Source organism: Gorilla gorilla, chromosome 3, assembly GCF_029281585.2.
Source record: "Gorilla gorilla gorilla isolate KB3781 chromosome 3, NHGRI_mGorGor1-v2.1_pri, whole genome shotgun sequence".
NCBI classification, from domain to species: Eukaryota; Metazoa; Chordata; class Mammalia; order Primates; family Hominidae; genus Gorilla; species Gorilla gorilla.
In genome coordinates, this window is record NC_073227.2 from 204,378,926 (window position 1) to 204,403,254 (window position 24,329).

General features: G+C 45.4%; 1 pseudogene; it reads left to right on the forward strand.

The window, feature by feature from the left end:
* Nucleotides 1-22,442: 22,442 nt before the first annotated feature.
* On the forward strand, nt 22,443-23,823 carry LOC101152741 (N-chimaerin-like; annotated as a pseudogene).
* Nucleotides 23,824-24,329: the final 506 nt, after the last annotated feature.

Consider the following 24,329-nt stretch of genomic DNA (forward strand, 5'->3'; position numbering starts at 1 on the left):
TTGTCGTAACACATGTCTGGGATGTGAATTGTGGCCAATTTTTCCTGAAGCAGTAGTTATGATTTTGTAGAGGCAACTGGCTAGATATTAAATGCTTGCTCCTGCGAGATTTTTTGTCCCCATCTCTTTTCTCATGTTGTACAATCATTTCCGAAAAGGACCCACCAATTGTATTTCTTTATCCGGGTCCTCCACATGGAAGGATTCGTGGCAGGGCCTTTTGCAACATTTAGGGCAAACCACTTGGCTGAGCTGTCAAGTCAGCGCGCGGGTAATCAGCAGATGTATTCGAGGAAATGTATTTATGGTCCTGAATGCCTGTGAAATGGAGCCATTATCTGGCCTTCTCGCTGTTGCTACAAATGTCCCTCCAGAGCGTGGGTACCCACACTAAGCCCATGATGCTTCCAGGGCATGAATTCAAGACGGTATTTATGCTGCCTCCAGTCAATGCACACGCATGTGCTGAGGTCATGTCAGTCGCGCTTCTTGAACGCTGAGGCACAAACTCAATGCCAGATGCTTTATTAAACATTCCCAGGGCAATCAAAGGCAGAAAGAGGGAGAAAGAGGATTTGTTGAACAGCCAGTGGAGACGAGGGGTTGAAATGCCGCCCTAAATTATTCATGGCTTGCTCTGAGCTGAGGAGGAATCATAATAAGCATCCTGGGGCCATTGTAGAGGACATCATCTTTCTTCTGGCCCCAGGGGTGCCCTCTCCACAAGAGTTTAATGAGAAAAAGCCCAGCCGAGCAAGAAGCCTGGACCAGTGGACCATCTGCAAGGAACAGCAGGGCTGGAGGTCTCGGGTTGAGCTTTCTGAAGACCTGGCACAGCTGCAACGCGACCAAAATGGAAACTCTTGGTTTCCATGTTCTAGTCCCCACTTTGCAAATATGCTTTGAGACATTGATGCTTTGAAATTTCTTACAAAATGTCTGTGCCAAACCCCAGAATACCTTTTCCATATGTTCTTGTTTTGCTTCCATCCCTCTAAAGCTTGTACAACAGAAATGGGAACAGATTCTTAAAGAACGTACCCATTTTTATTTATTTAAAGAACTAATTTTTTATGTATAGACATAGGCATGTGTGTACAGAAATACAGAAGGGTTGCAAGTATCAGCAACTTAGATGCCTCCAAAGTCTGATATATGTGCACCTTTAATGAGGAGAGATTACTATTTCAAAAGGGAAATTCTTACAGAATTTTCACATTCTAGGGGAAAAGGCATTGTTCAAAGTAGCAGGCGGCCAGTCGTGTTGACTCACACCTGTAATCCCAGCACTTTGGGAGGCCGAGGCAGGCAGATCACTTGAGCTCAGGCATCCCAGACCAGCCTGGGCAACATGACGAAATGTGGTCTCTACAAAAAAAAAAAAAAAATAGTTGGGTGTGGTGGTGTGCACCTGTAGTCCCAGCTACGTGGGAGACTGAGGTGGGAGGATAACCTGAGTCCAGAAGGTGTGGGCTGCAGTAAGCCAAGATTGTGCCACTGTACTCCCACCTGGGTGACAGAGCGAGACCCTGTCTCCAAAAAAAAAAAAAAAAAAAAAAAAAAAAAAAAAAGTAGGTGGCACATAGGCTTAAGAAAACATTTGTGGGCCTTTTGGTCAGGAAAGATGAAGGCCCTGTCCAGTCTGGGTGGCTTGGGATTAGGCAGAGGAGAGTGGGAAATGAGGGAATGAAATTGCTCAGTTCAGTAAAGTAATGAGAACTCAGGTGTTCTGGCAGTTCTAGAGGGAAAAGACTCTGTGGGCCTAGAAGATGAGAAGAGGAACAGAAGGGGCTAGAAATGGAGTGCAGGCCTCAGAAAACACAGCAGCAGGCACTGCCAGAATGAGAAGGCCCTGGGCAGGAACAGCTGGTAGTTAGTTGCAAGTCATTGCCTAATCCGAGCAGCACGTAGGACTCCTCTTGAGCCCTAAACTTTCATCAAATCCCTGTGCTGTTAGTGCCTTGGGAAATGAAGAGAGAGGAATTGAGGCCACCAAGGAATTGAGGCCACCAAGGAACTCAGGCCACCAAGGAATTGAGGCCACCAAGGAACACAGGCCACCAAGGAACACAGGCCACCAAGGAATTGAGGCCACCAAGGAACACAGGCCACCAAGGAATTGAGGCCACCAAGGAATTGAGGCCACCAAGGAACTCAGGCCACCAAGGAATTGAGGCCACCAAGATGCAGGAAAAGCAGGAATTTGTAACAAGAGATCATCGTGGGAACATAAGGCTATATCCCCCACCCCCAAATCTGGGTAAGTCTCCAGAAGGCTTGGTGAGACCTTGAACCTTCTGTATCTAGAGCATGCTGGAGAGCCTCCAGCAAGTCACACGAAGATGGCAGGAAAAGGACAATCCAGGGGCTGGAGGATGTTAGGAGCATCCAGGCAGCTGACCCCAGATCCCAATCATGCGTAGTTTTGTGTCAGTATCAGAAAAAGAAGAAAAGAAGTGCTTGTGAGTCATCATCTCCAGATTCGCTGTTCTGAGTCTCCACTGGGCACCAAATCAACACCTGTGTCTCCCGTTATAGACTAAATTGTGTTCCTCCAGAATTCGTATGTTGAAGCCCTAACCCCCAACATGACTTGGAGAGTGGGCCTTTAAGAAGTATTATCATTAAGGTTAAATGAGGTGATAAGAATGAGGTTCTAATCTAGTAAGGCTGGTGACTGTGTAGGAAAAGGAAGAGAGACCAGAGACCTGTCTCGCTGCAAGCACAGAGGAGCGGCCGTGGGAGGGTACAGTGAGAAGGCAGATGTCTGTAAGCCAAGGAAAGAGGCCTCACCAGAAATCAACCCTGACAGGGCCTTGATCTGGGATTCTCAGCCTCCAGAACTGTGAGAAGATACATTTCTGTCATTAAGGCACCCGTCTGTGGTATTTCATGGTGGCTGTCCAAACAGACGCACGCAGCTCCTGATGCACTTTTCTTTCCTTGGCTATTTTTTAAAATGTTGCTATAGGCCTGGAGCAGTGACTCACGCCTGTAATCCCAGCACTTTGGGAGGCCAAAGTAGGCGGATCACCTGAGGTCAGGAGTTCGAGGCCAGCCTGGCCAACATGGTGAAACCCCATCTCTACTAAAAATACAAAAATTAGCCAGACATGGTGGTGGGTGCCTGTAATCTTAGCTACTCAGGAGGCCAAGGCAGGAGAAATGCTTGAGCCCGGGAGGCGGGGGTTGCAGTGAGCTGAGATTGCACCATTGCACTCCAGCCTGGGAGACAGAGCAAGACTATGTAAAAAAAAAAAAAAAAAAAGTTGCTATAGTTTGAATGTTCTGTCCCCTCCAAAACTTATGCTGAAATGCAATCCCCAATGCAACAGTATTGACAGGTATGGCATTTGGAAGGTGATTGAGACATGAGGGCTCTGCCATCATGAATGAGATTAGGTGCTCTTATAAAAGGGCTTGATGGAGGAAGTTCAACTCTCTTGCCCTTCTGCCTTCTGTGAGGACACAGCCTTCCTCCCCGCTGGAGGAGGCAGCATGAAGGCGCCATCTTGGAAGCAGAGACTGGACTCTCACCAGATTTGTCTTGGACTTCCCAGTCTCCAGAACTGTGAGAAATACATTTCTGTTTTTACTATAATTATCCAGTCTTAGGTATTTTGTTATAGCAGCACAACATGGACTAAGTAAATGCCTTTTCAGTTTTTCTGTTTGATAAAAAAAAGAGAGCTCCAGTAGGCACAGTTCCTTCTTTTTAATTTCTTCAATTAATGAGGTGCTAGTTTCCCGTTTGTCTAATTGAAGCCATTTTTCCACCTTTCACTAGTGTAACACATAATTGCCTCATATCTGAAGAATGGCCAGAAGGCACAAAAAATTACAATATTTTTTTCAAAATAGAAGTGATTTTATTGGGTTTTATACTATAAGATGAATTTTTTAAGAAATATATGTTTATTTTTTTTAAATCAGATAATACAGAAACCTAGAGAAGGAAATAAAATACCTCATTTTCTACTACGCAGCTTTTTTACTTTCTAAAAATGCAGTGGTAGGTTGTGTGCAGTTGCATAGATGGCTTTAGTGCATTATAGCTCTATATTGTGAATATCTTTCCAAGTCATTAAATATGGAGCTTTATTTTAAATGGTTGCATAGTATTCTATTCTACAAATTCTCATAATTCATGTAACCAATCTCTCATTTTTAGACATTTTAGAAGCCATGAAGTCAAATGACCTTTGACTGACATTTCTGCACACTTAGCCAATTGTTTCCTGGGATGTATTCATCCTAGAAGAGGGATGCATTCAATAACCCTTTAACACATGTGTTGTCTTCTAACGCACAGCTGGAATGAACACTGGAGACAGAACAACGATCCCAAAGATGGACATGGTCCCTCCTCGAGGTTTTGAGTCCAGTGGTATTACACAAGATGCTAAAGTGTGATGAGTGTTTCCATGGGGAAATACAGAGCATTTTGGTTAAAAGGAAATGTACTTTTTTTTTCTTTAGAGACAGAGTTTCCATCACAGTGCACCATAACCTCAGCTCCTGGGCTCAAGCAATCCTCCCATCTCAGCCTCCAGAGTAGCTGGGTCTACAAGCATGTGCCACCATGTCAGCTAATTTTTATTTTTTAAATTTTTTGTCGAAATGGAGTCTGGCTATGTTGCCTGGGCCAGCCTCAAACTCCTGGCCTCAAGCAATCCTCCTGCCTCAGCCTCCCAAAGCGCTGGGATTACAGGCATGAGCCACTGCGCCTGGCCAGTGCACTTTAAAAAAGGCTCTTGCAGGTGGGGCACAGTGGCTCATGCCTGTAATCCCAGTGCTTCGGGAGGCTGAGGCAGGAGGATCACTCGAGCTCAGGAGTTTGAGACCAGCCTGGGCAAGGCGGTGAGACCCCGACTCTACAAAAAAATAAATAAATAATGCTTTTTCTTTTTCTTAGCTGGTTGTTCCTCCAGAAACTTTGTGTTAATGTGTACTCCCCCAGCCACTATGGAAGCACCTGTGCCCCAGGTCTTTAGGCAACCTGCAAACTCACGTTGTTCCATCTTTCTGGCAATCCCAAAAGCCAACATTCTCATTGCGGTGTAATAGCAACTCATTATTCAACTAGGTAAGGTTATTTTTCTATTGTCCTGAGCATTTGTAAGAAGACACTTAGCAACCCTAATTGCATTTCAAAATGCAATTCACATTCTGAAATCTTGTGTATGATTTTCAAATCAAGTGAAGACTTGTGTATGATTTCAAAATGCTAATTGCTTAATTTCCCAAAGATATGCTTAAACGTCATACCTGCAGCAGATTGTTCAGAAGCTGAAATTGGTCCCTTGTAGCCTTTCTTGTCTAAACCTCCCTGACTTCACTATGCTCCATGGCATCCAGCCGTCACGTTTCCTCCCACCCACGCAGGGACTGCTTCCCGTGCTACTCCTGCTGAGTACTACCCATCCCTGCAACTGAGAGTTTGCAGAGGCCTCTGCTGTGCCCTGGACCTCTTCTGACGAATGCATAGCTGTTCTTTACTTTCTGCACAAAGTGCATTCATGTGGAAGGCTTTGGGTGAGTGGAAAAATGGAATGAAAAGGATAAAGGGTTGTTGTTGTTGTTTTGAGACGGAGTTTCGCTCTTGTTGCCCAGGCTAGAGTGCAATGGCGTCATAATCTCGGCTCATCGCAACCTCCGCCTCCCAGGTTCAATCAATTCTCCTGCCTCAGCCTCCTGAGTAGCTGGGATTACAGTCACGCACCACCACGGCCGGCTAATTTTGTATTTTTAGTAGAGACAAGTTTCTCCATGTTGGTCAGGCTGGCCTCGAACTCCTGACCTCAGGTGATCCACCCACCTCAGCCTCTCAAAGTGCTGGGATTACACGCGTGAGCCACCGCACCCAGCGGTAAAGGGTTTAAATAGTGATCCAGTCTGGGAGAACCTGGGAAAGTTGGCAAATCCCACACCAGGTGGGTGGATCCATGGCTACAGGCATATCCATCATGTGGCCCCGTAAATCAGTCTGAGAAAGAAAGTGCCATTCATTCATGCAACTAATATTTTTTGAGCTCCTAATCTGTGTGAGGCCTAGTATCTGAGGATATAACGTGTGTTTATAGTTCTACGAAGATCATAAATTGTTGTATTTCAGTTACTGTTATACTAGGGGACCTGCAGACCTGGAAAGCCATTCCCAGGAGGGGGCGTTGGTAGGTCCCATGAAAAGGTGAATAAGTTCATTGCATCAGTCCTCAGCGTGACCCCTCACGCGGGAAAGCAGAACTGAGGGGAAGAGCACTAGGGGGTGGGGCTTTCCTTGGAATCAAGGAGGAGACAGATGGAGGACTGACCTGAGATGGCCCTGTCACCTACCTGTCACCCGCTGCACGAGGCCGGCCCCTGCGCCTGTGAGGCTGCACTGTGCCATGGAGCGAGAATTTCCCCGTGGTAGGATCAGACCTCTGTCTCTGGAAATCTGACTTTTGTATGCTACCAACATTTTTCTGTAACTATTTCCTCTTTGCTTTTCTTTGTCAATGCCCTTTTGAAAATGCCAACTTGTCTCCTTTGTACTAAGAGACACCAAGGAAAGGAACTGTGTGCGTGCTCAGGTTGGGCAGTCCCCTGGGGACAGTGGATTAGCAGAGGAATCAAAGCCTGGGGACGATGAGGGCTTTCATCTTTCTCACAATACCATCCATCCTCTTTCTCTTCCTCTTCTTCCTGCTTCCTCTTTCTCCTCTTTCTGTTTATTTTTATCTCTGGCCACCCCTTTCCAGCCGCTCTCTAGCTCAGTGACAAGCTGAGAAAGAGCCAGACCTCCTGAGACCCCATGAAGAAACAATACTGCACAGGAAGTTTGATGGTGACCCCCAGGGCTGCCGCCAGTGGGAATCATCCTCCCAAAGCACAGAAGGGCTTACCGCAGCCCTTCCTGACTTCTTACACTTCCACGGGAGAATAATATCACTCTTTGATTTAATTATAGTAGAGCGTTGTTCTTTCCATGCAGGAAGCCCTTAGTGATAGGGCCCAGTGAGAAAATATAGAGGCTGTTCTCAGCAGACCTGACAAATCCTGAGCCACGCTGGAAGAACAGTGTCTCAGGGGTTTGATTCATTTCAACACAGTTCCTGTATTATTGGATTTTCCTTGTGATTTTGTGAGGTTTTCACGGATGGTTTGGGGTGTTTGCGTTCTTGCTCTGACAGGGAAGATCTGGGTCTTTGTCTGCACAAGAACCCCACAGCATCCCGAGCCTGGAGCAAATCAATGCAAAGATCCACCCATCCTGGGCAGGTGGTTTACAAGGGCAGCGCTGACAGCCGGGCACATGCACTCGGGGTGCAGAGCGGGGACAAATCAAACCACGACCTCAGTGCTTGTTGTCAGCGTTGGCTACACATTATTGGAATTCAGAAAAGATTCGATCGTGTGCGAATTATTGTAGCTTGATTTGTTTATGGACTTTTATTTTTAGACTTTAAAAACGTTCCCAATGTTAAACTCTCCAGGCAGATGTACGGTAGCAATACAGTGACACGACCAGCAAGCTGATGACAGCCAGCCAGCTCCTAAAATGGTTTAAAACCAATCTCTGCTGTCACCTTCTCTCAGATCAAACCCAGAGTAAATATCCGTAGTCTTTGCTCTCTGTCACTAAAGGTCAGAACAGATACCAAGATGTAGGAGGCCGATAGCACCAGTGCAGTTTGGAGCTGAAATCTGCCCTATAGTACCCCCAGATGAGAGCAAAGTCCTCTTTAAAAGCTCGCTAAGGCCAGGCACAGTGACTCACGCCTGTAATCCCAGCACTTTGGGAGGCCGAGGTGGATAGGTTGTTCGAGCCCAGGAGTTCGAGACCAGCCTGGGCAACGTGGCAAGATCCTGTCTCTACAAAAGATACAAAAATTAGCCAGGTGTGGAGACGTGTGCCTGTAGTTCAACCTACTTGGGAGGCTAAGGTGGGAGGATCACTTGAGCCCAGGAGGTTGAGGCTGCAGGGAGCTGTGATTGGGCCATTGCCTTCCAGCCGGGGCAACAGAGTGAGACCCTGTCTCAAAAAAAAAAAAAGGCTTGCTAATTGATTTGTGAGGGCCAGCAGTTGGAATCGTCTCCCTAAGCACAAGGAAGTAATGCCCCAGCATGAAGCAAGAAGTCAGAGGACCTGGTATACGGCTGGAACTTCCCAGCTGCACAGCCTCGAGCAAGTGCGCCTTCCAGAACCTCAAGCCCCCATCTGAAAAGAGGAGAAATGATGCACACTTACAGGGTTTAGAGGATGACATCATTCACCCAACACGTTTTTACTGGATCCAAAATGTATGCTAGAAATTGTTTTAAGCACTGTGGATACAACTGTGAACAAGACAGATACAGGCCCTGGCTTGGTGTTTAAGGTCATGTTGGTAACACTGAGACGTGAATAGACAGTATTAATGACAGTGTCATCACTGCAGTGGGACGGGAGAAATTCAGGATGCCACAGCCCTCAACACAGCTAGGGGGTGCAGACAGCCTTCTAGCATCGAGTCTTCCACACTGAACACCAAAGGCTGAATCAGAGGGGCAGGCATTTGCAGGGAAAGTGTGCGCGATGAGGAGAGGGAGAGGACGGGAGGGGAGGGGAGGCGAGGCCCAGGCCTGGTGATTCCTGCCTCACCCCGGGTCAGTCCCACCTTTATACCCAGCTTGGAGGGTAAGGCCCGGGGGAAGGTAGCTGGGTGAGCTAGCTAGGCGAACCTGGAGGCCACAGGCTCCCATCTCGCAAAGGCCGCATCTCCCAGAAGCAGGGTGGTGAGCAGTGCTCCCACAGAGGAAACCCGAAACATCTGCTGGTTCTGTGAGTTGGTTCGGGCAATTTATTCAGTGAATTGGTTTCTGTTAGGTCTGGAGGATACTTTTAGACAATTCAGAAGTGCTTGTCTGATCTAAAATACTCACTGACCTGGGTGGGGAAGCAATTCAGTGGCCCTGGGGTCTTATTTAACAACTCCCTGCACCGTGGACTCTGTCGCTCCTACCCATTCATGACCCCTCCTTAATTAGCCCGGGCAAGCCGTCAGGTGACCCCAGCCCCAGCCAATATCTGACGGCAGCTGCACAAGAGACCCCAAGGAGAATCACCTGCACCCAGGCAGGCCACTGAACCTGAGAGATAAACATATACTGCTCTTTTAAGCCACTAGGTTTCAGGGTGAGGGTTTGCACAGAGATAAATAACCAGAACAAAGGACAACCTCAAAGGTAGCTGTTAGCTTGGGAGGCCGAGGTGGGTGGATCACAAGGTCAGGAGATCGAGACCATCCTGGCTAACATGGTGAAACCCCGTCTCTACTAAAAACACAAAAAAATTAGCCAGGCGTGGTGGCAGGCACCTGTAGTCCCAGCTACTTGGGAGGCTGAGGCAGGAGAATGGCATGAACCTCGGAGGCGGAGCTCGCAGTGAGCCGAGATCACACCACTGCACTCCGGCCTGGGCAGCGAGACTCCGTCTCAGGAAAAAAAAAAAAAAAAAAAGGAACTGTTAGCACTGTGGTGGCATCAGATTTGCCAAGGCTGACACTCTGCCTAAGGAAGCTCTAGCGTAAGAAATTCTGGTTTTGTTTTTGGTGTTTGTTTGTTTGTTTGTTTGAGATGGAGTTTTGCTCTCGTCGCCCAGGCTGGAGTGCAGTGACGTGATCTTGGCTCACTGCAACCTCCTTCTCCTGAGTTCAAGCAATTCTCCTGCCTCAACCTCCCAAGTAGCTGGGATTACAGGTGCCCACCATCACGCCCAGCTAATTTTTGTATTTTTAGTAGAGACCGGGTTTCACCATGTTGGCCAGGCTGGTCTCAAACTCCTGACCTCAGATGATCCACTGGCCTCAGCCTCCCAAAGTGCTGGGATTACAGGCATGAGCCACTGTGCCCAGCCAAGAAATTATGTTTTAAAGAAATAAAGTAAGGCCTATAAAACCACTGTCTTATTACAGGTACAGCTTCCAAGGCACTCATAAGCATTCAGAGAGTAATACCTACTTATCAGGAGCCCCAAAACAGAATAAAGAAAAGAGAAATGTTGGAAATAACTATCTTTTAAAGATAATTAGGTGTCAAGGCAAAGCATCCTAAAATTTATAGTGTGAATAAATAAGAACATTATGCAATGACCAAAATTAGATTCTCAACCTTCCAGGAAGAAACACAGATACTAGACAGCATTAAGTACACTCACACTTCAAAAGTTACATCTCACAATCACAGTAATCCAGGTCACTTCGATCCCCAACCTGCTTTACTCAACATCAGCCAGCCTGGGGTACAACTAAGGAGAAACAGAAACGAGAGTTGAATTTTCCAGGTTGGTCATCTACACAGCTGCACTTCACCGGACAGCTGCTAAACTCCCACGCTGACACCTGTCAAGAGGAGCTTCTGCTATTTTTGCAAGTTTCAATGCTATTTGAGCACCGATACGATGCCACAAGTAGAAAATTCCACAACTAACCTCAAGTGAGACTGACAGTTTGCAGTTAAAACACAGTCAAAACTGACCAGGCACGGTGGCTCACACCTGTAATCCCAGCACTTTGGGAGGCCAAGGTGGGCAGATCACCTGAGGTCAGGAGTTCAAGACCAGCCTGGCCAACAGGGCGAAACCCCATCTCTACTAAAAATACAAAAATTAGCTGGGTATGGTGGCACGTGCCTGTAACCCCAGCTACTTGGGAGGCTGAGGCAGGAGAATTGCTTTAACCCAGGAGGCAGAGGTTACAGTGAGCCAAGATCACGCCACTGCACTCCAGCCTGGATGACAGAGCGAGACTCTGTCTCAAAAAACAAAACAAAACAAAACAGAAAACAAAAAAAAACACCACAGTCAAAACTTTGTTTCATGCATAAAATTACTAAAACTATTGTATTAAATTACCTTCGGACTATGTCTATAAGGTACATATGAAACAGAAACAAATTCTGTGTTTAGACTTGGGTCCCATCCCTGGGATATCTCATTATGTATATGCAAATATCCAAAATACAAAAAAGTCCAAAAACCAAAACACTTCTTCCCCACCCCCAAGCCTTTCAGACAAGGGATACTCAATCTGTGGTTCAATAAGAGAATCCATTAACCCGTGCAACCACCAAAATGTATCTAGAAGTAAAATAACGTGCTTTTCAGATATTATGAGAGATTGCTGAGGATTTAGAAAACACTTACACTTTTGATTTTGTAAACTAAGGCTTGTAAACCAAAGCGTCTGTCCAACTTTGGATTCTCTCAGCAGAGCATCAAAATACGATGAAAGAACTGGAGTGAGTGAACTGTGGAAAAACTGACAGCATCCAGTTGAGGGCGAGACATCACCGCACGGGGAAGCCTGCGTGGTGTGTCAGGCGGAAGAGCACTGAGAGGCCACTGCAGCTGGGCGAGTTTTGATGAGTGTGCCCTGGGAGCAAGTCAGGTGGTGTTAGGGTTCTGATGAGGAGGTGGGCTGTGAGGCTGGCCTGTCTTGAGGCTAGGGAAGAATAAGGTAAAGGATGCTTTGATGTTTTTATTTAAAGCTTTGGCTCGATAATTCAATAAGAAGATCCATTAACCCATGAAACTGTGAAAAGGTGTTTGGAGTAGAATAAAGTTGCACACTTTTTCACTATTTTTGGGGATTTGGAAACGATTGACCCTTTTTGTTAATTGGCATTTTCTCGTAATCAAAGAGGGATGGAACCTCCCCCTCTAACTGGCAGAAGTGAAGGAGAAAGCAGGCATGTGAAACCCATGAAAAGAGGCAGGATTGTCTTCCCTACTAAACTGTTGCTCACATTTCCTTAAAAAATTAGTGTCTCATGTACCCCATAAATATGTACACCTATTATGTACCCACAAAAATTATAAATTAAAAAAACGGTATTTCCTGGTGAATGTCTCTTAGAGAAAAAGAAAAGGCTATCTCTGACAAAGAAGTCTTCTACTTTAAAAGTTCTAGGCCGGGCATGGTGGCTCACACCTGTAATTCCTCTACTTCAGGAGGCCAAAGCAGGGAGATGGATTGAGCTCAGGAGTTCAAGACCAGCATGGGCAACATAGTGAAACTCCACCTCTACAAAAAATACAAAAATTAGCTGGGCCCAGTCGTGCCCACCTGTAGTCCCAGCTACTCAGGAGGCTAAGGCGGGAGGATTGCTTGAGCCCAGGAGGTCAAGGCTGCAGTGAGCTGAGATCACACCACTGCATTCCAGCCTGGCAACAGAGCAAGACCCAGTCTCAAAATAAATAATTGATTTTAAAAATTTAAAAAGTTCTGGCCATCCTTAGCTTTTGAGAACTGAAATGTAAAATTGTCCAGGTAAATGGATTGGTCGAGTAGAAAGAAAACGAATTAGGCATCAGGAGCTCTCAATTCTATCTTCAGCTCCAAACAAGAAAGCTGTTCTGAGCTCCATCCAGCAAAGGTGAGAGGGAGCGAGGCAGGGAAGAGCTATTGGCTATGAATGTTTTCGGAGACTCTAAGAAGTGTGAGGCATTTGAGCAGTGAACATTTCAGAAATAAGAGAGATGTGATAAAAGACCAGGTGGAGGAAAACCGATGGTGTTGAGGCCGCTGAAGAGAGGCAGCTAAAAATCCCATGGAGAAGAATCAGAAAGAAAAATATAGCCAGAGAAAATGAGGGAAAGGGTGCAGTGGGAATATCTAAGTTTTTAGCGGCTTTTCAGTTAGCAATGACTCCAATATGATGAGAAAAATGGAAAGAATCCATTCAAAAGAAAAATGAGCTCACAGACCCAAAAAGAGCAATGTTTTATAGCGCATTGCAATTTTTTGTTCTAATTTTCTTTGTGATGGATATTTTCAGTACTAGGCTCAGAAAGATATCTTTATTAATACAATATTTCTGATGGTTTCCCTCCTGTCACTAATGATGAAAGGGAAGCCACCACCCATATCAGAAAGCACTTCGGGGGATTCTGAAAGTTATACGGCTGGGGGTAAGTGCTGGCTCTTCCGTGCTTGCAGGCGCTGGTCATGCAGGTGTTTGGGATGGGGTGGAGTGCGGGTGTTGGTACTGTAGCCATATCCCTGGCCTCACTCTCCTCCTAGTACTGCAGGTGACGTCCGGGAGGGGTGGGGTCCTCCTCCACAGCTACGCTTCCCCACGCTGGGCATGCTCCAGGGAAGGATGGGCGTTGATTGCCTCAGGTCTACAAGTACAGAAGGGCTGACAAGGTGATCACAAAAAGAAAGAACCCGGGACCCATCTAGAAGCAAAATGAGCTCATAGAGAAAGGCAGAAATTAAGCAAATGTAAAGATTTACAGGCTATATGGCCTGAGGGGAAAGAAGGCTTGAGCTCTGCTGGAAAATTTCCTCCTGCCAGGTGAGGTCAGCTTTTTGTTCTGTTCAGGTCTTCCACTGGTACAGAGAAAAATATGCTTTATTCAAAATCCACTGATTTAAATGTAAATCTCATCCAAACATATCCTTACAGAAACATCTGCAATAATGTATGACCAAACATTTGGACACTGTGGTCCAGGGAAGTTGATACATAAAATCATTGTAGGAACCAAGCTGAAATTATTTTTTTAGAAAACATAATATGTAAAACAAAATATATAATATATTAAACAGCAGAGAAGTGTAAGACTTGAAACCAAAGAAAAGAAAAGTGTAATATCTGAAACAAACAAAAAATCCATTGGATGGGCTTAAAGCAGAATATAAATGACAAAGGAACAGGTCAGTGATCAGCAGAAATAGATTAATAGAAATTAATTAATGTAAAGAAAAGAGAGAAAATGGATTTAAAAGAGAGAGAGCCTCAGAAACGTATGGGACTCTATCAAAAGGTCAAACATACATGTAGTTAAGATTCCAGAATGGGCCAAATACAATTTGAAGAAAGATGGCTGAAAATTGGTAAAAGTATGAATTTCCAGATTCGAGGAAATCCAAGAACCTCAACCACAATAAATATTTTCCATGCCAAGGAATCACATAATCAAATGCTGAAAACCAGAGGTAAAGAGACCCTTGTTTGGGACGGTGGCTCACACCCATAATCCTAACACTTTGGGAGGCCAAGGTGGGAGGATTGCTTGAGGCCAGAAGTTCAAGACCAGCCTGGGCAACACAGCAAGATCCTGTCTCTACCAAAAATTTTTTTAAATTGGCTAAGCATGGTGGCACACACCAGCTGCTTGGGAAGCTGAGGTGGGAGGATCACTTGAGCCCAGGAGTTGGAGACTGCAGGGAGCTATGATCCCACCACTGTACTCCAGCCTGGGCAACAGAGCAAGACACCTTATCTCTAAAAATAAGAGAGAGAAAGAAATGCTTGTGTATTAGGCTGTTCTTGAATTGCTATGAAAAAAAACACCTGAGACTGGGTAATTTATTTTTTTAAAAAGAGGTTTAATTGGCCCATGGGTCTTCAGGCTGTACAGGAAGCATGATTCTGGCATCTGCTTGGCCTCTGGGGAGGCCTCAAGAAACTTACAGTCATGGCAGAAGGCGAAGGGGGAACTGGTGCTTCACACGGTCAGAGCAGGAGGAAGAGAGAGAGGGGAGAGCTGCCACACACTTGTAAACAACCAGATTTCATAAGAACTCACTCACCATATAGTACCAAGAGAGGATGGTGCTAAACCATCCATGGAAACTCTGCTCCCATGATCCAGTCACCTCCCACCAGGCCCCATCTCCAACACTGGGGATTAAAATTGAACATGAGATTTGGGGAGGGGCACAGATCCAAACCTTATTACCTTGAAAGAAGACAAAGTGACACCTGGGAAAATGATGATTCAAGTAATCACTGACTGCTCATCAGAAACAATGGGAGGCCAGCAGTCAGCAGTACAGTCTTCAAAGTGCTGAACAAAAACCATTCAACCCAGAACTCTGTATTAATTAAAATATCACTCCAGAATGAAAGCAAAATAAATACATCTTCAAATCAAAGAAACCCAAGAGAAGTCACTGCCAGTAGACTTGTACTACAAGAAACACTGAAGTCAGTTCTTCAGGCAAAAAAGAAAATTACATCTCATGGAAACTCAGATTTCCAGGAAGGAATGAAAAACATTCAAAATGTGTGGCAACATATAAAAGACAATTTCCCCTTTTAACTTCTTGCAAATGCACATGACTGTTTGAAGCAAAACTTACAACATTATCTAGGCCTACCAAGCTGAAAGGCTAGAATAACCGCCCGGAAGCTGATTTAGAGCCAGTGCTTCCACAGCACAGGGAGACCTGCATGGTGCCTGTCATGAGATTCTGCAGACCATGAAGGGGACAAACACTGGATTCCATGAGTGCCCCAAACCTCAGCCCACATAAGTGCAGCACCTCTGTGATAGCAGGAACTCCATGCAGAGTGGTTTATGGAGCTTTCAAGTTCTGAGCTAGGCTCCAATTCAGACACCCTCGGCAGAGGGTTCTCACAGGCTGACTTTGCATTCACACGGACTATCTTCAATTCCGCATCCCAAATAACAGCCACCATTTACTTACATCTGCAAACAGAGGTGATCTTACCTTTTGGCTTTCTGCTCCTTATGCCTTTTTTTTTCTTTTCTTGCCTTATTGCAAGTGCTAGACCTCAAGTAGAAATGGAGACATTGGGCATCCTACTTTGTCCCTGATCTTAGGGAGAGGCATTCAGTATTTCACCATTAAGTATGATGTTAGCTCCGGGTTTTTTATAGATGCCCTTGATCAGATTGAGAGAGTTTCCTTTTCTCCTATCTGGCTGATAGTTTTTTGTTTGTTTGCATTTTCTAAAATCATAAATGAATATTGAATTTTTTCTAAATACTCTTTCTGCATCTATTGAAATAATCATATGGTGTTTCTCTTTTATTCTGTGAATGTCATAAATTACACTGATTGTTGAACGTTAAATCAACTTTGCACTGCTGGGATAAAACCTACGTGGTCATGATGTTTACCTTTTATATATATTGCTGGATTTGATTCACTAATATTCTGTTGAGGATTTTGTGTCTATATTCATGAGGGATATTGGCTTCTAATTTTTTTGCTTATGTTTTGTCTAATTTGGATATTAGGGCTATGCTGGCCTCATAAAATGAGTTGGAAGTGTTTCCTTCTCTATTTTTCAAAAAGAGGTTTGGGGGTTTTTTTTTCTTATGTATTTGATACAATTCACCAGTGAAATAATATAAACCTGAAGTTGTCTTTTTTTTCTTTTCTTTTTTTTTTTCTTTTTTTTGAGACAGGGTCTCACTCTATCACCCAGGATGGAGTGCATGGTGCAATCAAGGCTTGCTGCAGCCTCAAGCTTCTGGGCTCAAGTGATTTTCCTGACTCAGCCTCCAAGTAGCTGAGACCACAGGCACATGCCACCACACCAGGCTAATTTTTTTATTTTTAGTAGAGATTAAGTCTTACTATATTGCCCAGGCTGGTCTCAAACTCCTGAGCTCAAGTAATCCTCTCGCCTGGCCTCCCAAAGTGCTGGGACTACATGCATGAGCAACCACACCTGGCAGGATCTGGAGTTTTCTTAGTGAAGTTTTTGATAAATTCAATTTCCTTAGTAGATATAAGGCTATTCCGATTATCTGTTTCATCCTGTGCCAGTTTTTATGTTATTCAAGGAGTTTATTCAATTTCATCTAAATAGTTACATTTGGGCCAGGTGCAGTGGCTCACGCCTGTAATCCCAGCACTTTGGGAGGCTGAGGTGGGTGGATCACTTGAGGCCAGGAGTTCGAGACCAGCCTGACCAACATTGTGAAACCCCCGTCTCTACTAAAAATCCAAAAAAAAAAAAAAAAAAAAAAAATTAGCCAGGTGTGGTTGCGGGCACCTGTAATCCCAGCTTTTCGGAAGGCTGAGGCACGAGAATCACTTGAACCTGGGAGGTGGAGGTTGCAGTGAGCTGAGATTGTGCCACTGCGTTCCAGCCTGGGCTACGAAGTGAGACTCTATCTTAAAATTAAAAAAAAAAAAAATTGTTACATTTGTTGGCATAAAGCTTTTCACAATATTCCCTTATTATTCTTTTAATGTAGGATCTGTAGCAACCATAACTCCGCTTTAATTCCTGATAGTGTTAATTTGTGTTCATTCATCTTGTAATACACATCAGCACTTCATTTATTTTTGGTGCTGAATACTATTTCATCGTATGAATATACCACACCCACTTTATCCATTCATCAACTGGTGGACATTTGAGTTATTAATACTTTTTGGCTTTTATGACTAACAATGCTCTAAACATTCACATACAAGTGCTTGTGTTGACTCCTCTAGCTAGTTTGATTTAAACTGGTTTGATCCCAACAGACCTCCCCAGTTACCACCCAGTCTCAGTTTCTCATTGCTGTGTAATTAAGAGATTCACTTGCTTCCTGTCCCTGAGAGTCAAGGGATCATGTAGCCTCAGCTGGATTAAGCCTGGGGCGAAACCTTGAGGGGCCCCAGACATCTGAAGGCTCAGGCAAGCTGGCCTGGGAGTCCCTGAGCTGCTGCAGGAGGTCCAGAAAAAGCCACAGCAGGTGCAGAGTTTTATTCCTTGGTTGGAAACCCTTGCTTAGGAATTCCTAGCGATATGCAATTTGTCAATTCATGTTAATAAACTCACATACTGTTAACAGTATCATTTTTGCCTTTTAGACTGGTTTTGTTCATGTGCTCACTCTTTAATCCCTGGAAATCCTTCAGAATACCTTGTTATATTCTGGAAGATTTTACCCCTTGGAATCCAATTCCTCTTCTGCAATTTGCATATAACTCCAACAGACAAAATGCCAATAATGCATTTTTCCTTCGCATTTTTATCATTTACCCATTTGATCACCTACCCGTAAACACTTCCTCGGAAGCCTGCAAGGGTGCTTCACATTACATGAAAAATCGCCAAGTCCCTTGTTTTCTATTTTCCTCTTAAAGAAATTATAGGTGAAGCTGCTGAAAGATCTTTATATCGGGTAACAGACCAGGTCTTGAATTTGCTTAATAAGGAAAGAAAGGAAGGAGGAGAAGAAGGTTAACTATGTGTGAATTTATAGATGTTTCGGTGTCTGGAGTCCACGTAAATAATATATTACCTTGCTGTAAAGATGAACTCTGCTAGAGTCTAGGTCTTTAAACACAAATTAGCAGGAGCTCCAGGGAAGGAAGAGATGTTCTGCTCTTAATGATCTTTTTAACACCAGCTGCAGGTCCTGAGAAGCCCGCAGGGAATTCCTGGAACGTGTAGTCCTTAGGATATTGGTATCCCGTGTTGAATAGTCTGTAAGGTGGGGGTGGGGAGAAGAAATCCTCTCTATAAAATAAAAACTAAAACACTCAAGCAATTAATCCTTTAAGGACAATTACAATAATTGGTATTGGCCTGGAGACTCCAGGCTTTGAAACATTCAGTGGGTAATTTTCTTCAAAGGTAATAAAAGTGGAATATTTGACCACGTTTATCAGCAGAGGCAAGGCCTGTCTGGGGACACACGATTCACATGTCCTTCCAATGTGAATGAAACTCAGCCTTTTTGTTTTTGTTTTTGTGTTATTGCTGTTGCGCTATTCTGCCCTCCAAGTGGACCCTCTGGGGCCCACTTTTTCAGCTTCCACAGAAGTGAGAACACGTGGGGCCCGTCTTTCTGTGCCTGACTGACTCCACTTCACATAAAGGCCCCCGCTCCCCCGACCCCGGCTCCCCGCCCCGCCCGGCTCACCCACGTTGCCGGGAATGACCCGTTTTCCTTCTTTTCCATCCACCTTGACTGTCTTATCTCTTATTCTGGCCTCTCTGCGAAGACCACAGCAGGAACTCCTGCGCTCCCCACCTGGGTCGCTCCTCCTCGCCTCTGCTCCCCCGCTCCTCCCCCGCCCCACTGTCCACCTCTGCCCAGTGCCCAGGCTTCCCACACGCCCTCTTCCTTACCCGCCCCCAGCGCAGTGGCTCTGTGGGGGTCCCCACGTGCCTCTCCCCCTTCCACCCACTCCCCACCTCTCTGCCACCCCCCTCTGCGATCTGATCTCCCGGGGTGTCCCTGCCCACTGCCAGATGCCTCAGCTGCTCCCGCCCTTCCTCTTCCTCCAGGCTGGTGACCTCTGATACTACCTGTGTGACTTTTGCAACTTGCTTACCTTCTCTGAGCCTCTTCTCATTCTAGATGAGAATATTTGGAGGATCAAATGAGACCTACTAAAGATGCCCAATAGACCTTAGCTAGTTCGTACCTGCCTGGCTGCTCCTCGTGCCCGTCATTTGGTGCTGGGACTCTTCACTCCACACCCCCTCCCTCCTCTCCCAGGCCGTAAAGGTGCATTTCAGGGACTGGGTAATGGGCACAGCCCTAAGTAAGCTCTGCATTCACCCTTCAGATTAGGGGAAACAGCTTGGCTGATTGGGTGAAGGCACTGCAGGCCAGTTATCTGGTTGCAAAATATATTTTATGGGTTTAGAAACAAAAAGGACTATTTGTGTATAGTGTTTAATAAATATATAATTGATTATGGGAGAAAGCAGCCCTTCCTTCCTTCCTTCTTCTCTCCCTCCCTCCCTCCCTTCCTTCTTTCTATTCTCATTTGGAAACCTAACCACTACTGATAACATTATTTCCAAGGCATAGATGATTGGCAGCAGGTGATGGAACCCCGAGTTTTCCTAGGCCTCCCATGTCTGGAGGAGGTAATGTAAAGAATAATTACTTGGTATTCAAAGGCTCTTGCCTCCACCTGCTAACACAAGAGTGCACACTTGTCAGCAGAGCTGCTAACTCTGCTAACACAGAGGAGTCCCCGCTATGCCCAGCCAGCTCTAGGACTTCCAGCTAGAACTGCCACTGTGTTGCCAAGCACCATGCCTCATCCTGATGTCCCCAGGGCACAACTGTAGGGATGTCACTGATGCCCTGAGTTCTCATGGTTCCAAACCTGTGGAGCAGTGAACTCCACGCTCCTCCAAGGGAAGTGTGCCGAGACCAGCTTGTAGCAGGACAAGCCGCAGACAAAACCCCTCAGACACCAAGTTAAAGAAGGAAGGGCTTTATTCGGCCAGGAGCTTCGGCAAGACTCAAGTCTCCAACAACCGAGCTCCCCAAGTGAGCAATTCCTGTCCCTTTTAAGGGCTCACAACTCTAATGCGGTCCATGTGAGAGGGTCATGATCGATTGAGCAAGCAGGGGGTACATGACTGGGGGCTGCATGCACAGGTAATTAGAACAGAACAGGACAGGGATTTTCACAGTGCTTTTCTACACAATGTCTGTAATCTATAGATAACATAACCGATTAGGTCAGGGCTCGATCTTTAACTACCAGGCCCAGGGTGTGGCGTGGGGCTGTCTGCTTGTGGATTTCACTTCTGCCTTTTAGTGTTTACTTCTTTTATCTTTGGAGGCAAAAATTGGGCATAAGACAATATGAGGGGTGGTCTCCTCCCTTAAGCTCAGTCATGGAGACCCTAACCCAGTGGCGCTAGAGGAATTAAAGACACACACACAGAAATATAGGGTGTGGGGTGGGAAATCAGGGATCTCACAGCCTTGAGAGCTGAGAGCCTCGAACAGAGATTTACCCACATATTTATTGACAGCAAGCCGGTGATAAGCATTGTTTCTATAGATTATAGATTAGCTGAAAGTATTCCTTATGGGAAACAAAGGGATGGGCCGAAACAAAGGGATGGGCCAAAATAAAGGCATGGGCTCTGGCTAGTTATCTGCAGCAGGAACATGTCGTTAAGGCACAGATCACTGATGCTATTGTTTGTGGCTTAGGAACATCTTTAAGCCGTTTTCTGCCCTGGGTGGGCCAGGTGTTCCTTGCCCTCATTCCAGTAAACCCACAATCTTCAGCGTGGGTGTCATGGCCATCACAAACATGCCACAGTGCTGCAGAGATTTCGTTTATGGCCAGTTTGGGGGCCAGTTTATGGCCAGATTTGGGGGGCCTGTTCCCAACAGGCGTGGGTCCTAAGGTGCTATTGCCCAGCCCCAGTAGTTGATAGAGCATATGGAGGCAGAGCTTTCTGGTTTTCACTCTGACCTTCTCTCTCTCTAAGCTCATGTGTGTGCAGTAGCCTGGGCCAGGAACTGGCTGGAGTAAGAGCTCCACCCTCCCCGGCATTCAGGGCCTCTTTGGGGCCAGTTTCTTGTTCTCTCTGGATGAGTGTCTCTGGGAAGCTCCCCAGCCTTTGCACATGGAGCTCTCCAGCAGAAACCCAGGCTGAGCCCCTTTCTGGGAAGCTCCCCAGACCCTAGCAAATACATTTCTGTTGGGCCTGCCCTGCTTCTGCACTGTGGACTGCAGAAGACCACAGTTCCAGTGAGGACTCCCCCACATGCTCTTACACATAGCTATTTTTTGTAAGCTATGTGTAAGCTTCTGTTTTTCAAACATTAACAACTGCCTATCCAATGGTTCCTTCAGGTATACATGCACTATCATAAAGAATTATTCAGGCCAGGCGTGGTGGCTCATGCCTGTAATCCCAGCACTTTAGGAGGCTGAGGTGGGCATATCATGAGGTCAGAAGATCGAGACCATCTTGGCTAACATGGTGAAATCCCATCTCTACTAAAAATACAAAAAATTTGCTGGGCATGGTGGTGGGTGCCTTTAGTTCCAGCTACTCAGGAGGCTGAGGCAGAAGAATGGCATGAACCCGGGAGGTGGAGCTTGTAGTGAGCCAAGATCGTGCCACCGCACTCCAGCCTGGGTGACAGAGAGAGACTCCATCTCAAAAAAACAAAAATATATTCAAAATAAGTTGGGAGAGCTTCCCAATAGTTGAACATATGGAGGTCCCTGGAGGGTGGCATGGAAGCTCTCCGCCCCTTCCCCCATACTCACCCCATGCATCTCTTCATCTGGATCCTTTGTAATATCCTTTATAATAAGCTGGTGAGCATTACTCTTCTGCAGGTCAGAAATGTTCCCAGATGCTGCGGTCATTTCAGTTTGATTTCATTGGAGATACTCTGACTTGATGATGATATTAACATCACTGAATCCTTCAAGGAATTTGCTGACTTGCTCAAAAAGGTAGAGGAAGAGAAGATGACGATAGCACACATGCTAGTGATTTTCTCATCAGACTCCTGGGAAGCTTCCAGAAGGAGCAAATAGGCTTCACGGAGGCTGTGTGAGGACGCAGTGAGAAGACGGCCATCTGCAAACCAGGAGGATGCTCTCACCAGCCACCAGTCTGCTGGTGCCCAGCCTCCAAAACTGCGCAAAATGTTTGTTGTTTACATCCTAAATAAATAAGTAAATAACAAAATAAGTTGGGCAATCATTTAAAAAAAAAAACCTGGCTATGGCTGGGTGCAGTGGCTCAGGCCTATAATCCTAGCACTTTGGGAGGCTAAAGGAGGAGGATTGCTTGAGGCCAGGAGTTCAAGACCAACTCAATATTTAAAAAACAAAAACGAAAAAAATTTGGGGCAATCGTCTTGTTTTCTAGTAGAGTCTTTTTGCAAATAATGCTGTGATGCTATCCATGTTCTTGAGTCTATGGGGAAAAAAAAAAGATCGGCCCTGACCCTGTTTGATACAGATGAAAATCAATTTCCTATTTGGAAATCTTACTTATATCAGCTACAACAGGAAGCCCTTCATCCTCGAAGGATTATCTGTACTTTCAAGGGAGAAAACAGCCCAAAGTATCATGGAAGAGAGTTTCACGGCATGATCTCCGGAGAAGCAGCTGACCAGCTCTTGAGTGTGGCTGAGGGAGATACATCATGGGGAGAGGCAGCAACAGGCAGGGCCCTACACTTTAGCTTTCAGATTGGGAAGTCAAACAAGAAACTTCAGGTTCTAGTGTGATGGAAATCACTTTGCTGGGAAGAAACACTGTGTGTCCATCCACAATCTGGTAACTGATGGCTTGATTACTCTCTATATTGAAACAAGGCAGCAGAATACATTGCCAAGATGATGATAAACCCAGTTTATGAGCACATAGGATGCACAACCTTAAACAGAGGGTCTGCTTGCAAAAAATATATGCCAGTCCTGAAAAAGACACGTGGTGAGATTCTATAGGCCAGGATGAGGTGTCGGAGAAAAGGGTGACATCAATCGTTAGGAGAGCAATTCTGAAAGAAAACAAGCAAATTCCAAAATATGAAAAGGTTCACAATTTCAAGGTCCATGCATCGAGAGGCCCACGCTGGCACGAATACTGTGCCATCCTCATGTATGGTCTCATTGCTCAGGGAGTGAACTGTGTGGATTGGTTTCAGTGTTCACAAGCAGTGACCCAACATGGTCCCAAATGACTGGAAGCCAGGCTTGAGGCATGCCAACGTGTCCAGCTGTGACCTTACAATGCTTGTCAAAAGCACACACTGCTAAGCAGCCAAGGGTGGCAGACATGTGCAACAGGGAGATTGAGTCTGAAAGTCCCAATTCTGAAGGGCTATACCATGTATCAGGATTTAGTGACTTAACTGATGTCAAGACAGCTCTTGACAGAGGGTGAGAAAGCAGCTATTTCTGTGAACACATATGAAGTATCAACATTATCACTGGAACTCCGAAACTGCACTTCAGGGATTTGCCAGTTTCACTAATTACGCATGATATCTACCGTAAGTTTATAGAATCTGCCAAAACTACGGATCCTAGTGAGTAATTGGAAACCCTTCATGAAGCATTGAAACTACTGGCACCTGCTCGCTGTGAAACCCTCTGATCCCTGATGGCGCATCTAAAGAGAATGACGCTCCACGAAAACGAGAATCTTATGAATGCGGAGAACCCTGGAATTGTCTTTGGCCCATCCCTTCTGAGACCTCCAGAACAAAAAGCCATGCCCGCACTGAACGATATACAATATCAGAGACTGGTGGTGGAGCTGCCTATCAAAAACAGCGACATTTTACTTTAAATTTTACATTTGAGGGGAAAATAAATGTTTTACAGATGAAGGCATGTTTTATAGTAATTTAATTGGCTCCTATAGCTGAATTATTTCTTGATTAGAGATTCGGGCATATAACCAGATTAAAATGAAGGAACTTTCTGTTGTTTAACTGTCTTACACAACAGTGAACACACACTTTCTGGTGCTAGCAATGCTGGGTGTTTATCACATTAAGAAAAACTCAAGCTATTGCATGATTAGCCCCCATCTGGCAGAAACTCCATACAGAAGACACAAAAAACCTGCCCCAGCACAGCCTCTGTGTCCTGCATAATCTGTGGTGGTAATCCAGCATGTTTCAGAATAAGCCTGTTGTGACTTTGCTTTAGGATCTGTGTCATTGGTTTCTGATGCTTGTACAAACATGCACACCGAAATGGATAAAACGGTACCTCTGGCTGTTACGTTACCAGACTATATCATATGCCCATTTTTTGCAAATGACTTCTGGTTTCTCTTAGTTCCTCTCT